The 2211-nt window shown below is 41.4% G+C and overlaps 1 pseudogene; it reads left to right on the top strand.

Moving 5' to 3' along the window:
* LOC139573638 (beta-2 adrenergic receptor-like) lies at positions 1-2211 on the top strand (annotated as a pseudogene).

Here is a 2211-nt window from a genome sequence, read left to right as displayed (position 1 = left end):
TGTAACATGCAGTTGAAGAGAGGAAGATAGTCATCCTTATTACAGTAACTTCAGTTCATGGTCTGTTTCTCATATAGACCAATCATGCTGCCAGAGGGAACCGAGCCGACAAACTGTACTCTGTGTTGCTGGGCTGTGACCAACAAGATTTTGATGGTCGTTTTTATGGTCATCTTGATTTTTGCTATCTTGTTCGGCAACTCCGTGACATTAGCCGTACTGTGCGGAACTAAGCACTTTCATACGCCCCAGGGATATCTGAAAGCGTCGCTAGCGGTGGCTGACTTGGCGGTAGGGATATTCGTGGTGCCCGTCTCCGTTTACGCAGAGGTGTCGCTTATGTTGAACAACTCCGCGCCAGAATGGATCGTGAACAATTCACAAGCAGCAACTTTTCACCCGTGCAATTTAATTGGCCCCATTTTTGCTGGCTGCACCTTTGTGTCCATTACGACTATATTTTTCCTTACTATCGAACGGAGCATCGCAGTTTTGAGGCCGTTGCACAAGGAATCAGTCATTACGCGCAAACGGACCACTATCCTCATACTCTTCTCATGGATGGGAAGTTTCTTTCTGGCAGTGTCTCCGATGATTTTCAGCAATGAAATTGCCCTTGAATATAACCTTTGTAGTAGAATGTGCAATTACGCACTGGGCACCATCGACACGTTTCCTTCCCAGGCATGGAACATTCTCCTGCTCTTTCCCGCGTTTGATTTCACACTCCTTGGTGGAACCGTGGTGATAAATATAAATTTCATTGTCTAGCATACGCCAGAACTCAAAGCAGAGAAAACATCTGGCTGAAAGCGAAAGCCAAAGCGGCTCCAAACCCACTTTCTCCGATATCAAGGCTGCCAAAACGATAGGGACCTTAACGCTGGCTTTTACGTTATCCTTCACCCCCATTGCTGTCTTTGTCGTGGGAAATGTTATTGGAAACGAATGGTGCAACTTTTCGCTTTTTGCTTTTTGGATACTGACGACGAATAGCTGTTGGAATGTTATAATATACAGCGTGAGAGACCAGAAGTTTAGGCTGCGCGCGCACAAGCTTCTGATTCCTTCCCAAATCAAGAATGTCTCCAAGACCTCAAAAACGGGGGACATTTTGTCTTAATCTCATTTTGACATTTCTGTACATGTCGAAAAGACGGACTTATGATAATGGTACCAAAGACAATGTAATAACGAAAGCAAAGCAGCCTACAGAGAAATGCTAGGCTATAGTATCTATGTGATCGATGCTTTACGCACACACCTGTTAGGGCAGGGATCATCAACTAGGTTCAGCCGCAGGCAGATTTTTTGGTTAAGGGGCAGTAACATAATTACAAATAATGTGTCGACTACACATTTACCGCAAGAAGCCCAAATAGATAATATTTGACTATAACAATAATTTCAAACATTGCTTATATTTGTTTACGATCACATAACCTGAGTATACCAAACATTAGGAAAACCAATGCTTCCCACAGTTGTGTCAAATGGGCTGGATGTCTTTGGGTGGCGGACTATTCTTGATACACACGGGAAACTGTTAAACGTGAATAACCCAGCAGTATTGCGGTTCTTGACACAAACCGGTGCGCCTGGCAACTACTACCATAACTCGTTCAAAGGCACTTACATTTTTTGTCTTGCCCATTCACCCTCTGAATGGCACACATACACAATCCATGTCTCAATTGTATCAAGGTTTAAAAATCCTTCCTTAACTAGTCTCCTCCCCTTCATATACACTGATTGAAGTGGATTTAATACAGTGACATCAATAAGCGATCATAGCTTTCACCTAGATTTACCTGGTCTGTCTATGTCATGTAAAGAGGTGTTCTTAATGTTTTGTCTACTCAGTGTATATTTCTCCAATTTTTGGAATACTTTGGAACAGATTCCAAAAATTCAAATCACTTGGAGCTGATTTGCTGGTGTTTTCCCAGTCTTTTATGTCCAACAATAAAAAATAAAATTACATCATAAAAGCATAACACGTTTTCAAATATGATGGTATAGCAGCTTTGTCTTACTTAGGCTATGTCATGTTCAGCGCACACTTAGCCATTTTGTGAAATGATTGTTTTTAGTTAGCAATACTTGTCTGCGTGTAAACTGTGTGTACTGCATTTGCTCAAATATGTGGTATTATTGACACAATGTGTTCTCTGACTATTAAAAATAAATGTATTTTTGTTACAAATACAA

The sequence above is a fragment of the Salvelinus alpinus genome, chromosome 4 (genome assembly GCF_045679555.1).
Source record: "Salvelinus alpinus chromosome 4, SLU_Salpinus.1, whole genome shotgun sequence".
In the NCBI taxonomy this organism is placed as follows: Eukaryota; Metazoa; Chordata; class Actinopteri; order Salmoniformes; family Salmonidae; genus Salvelinus; species Salvelinus alpinus.
The sequence above is the reverse complement of the archived record's forward strand: the minus strand, read 5'-3'. Positions and strand labels throughout refer to the sequence as shown.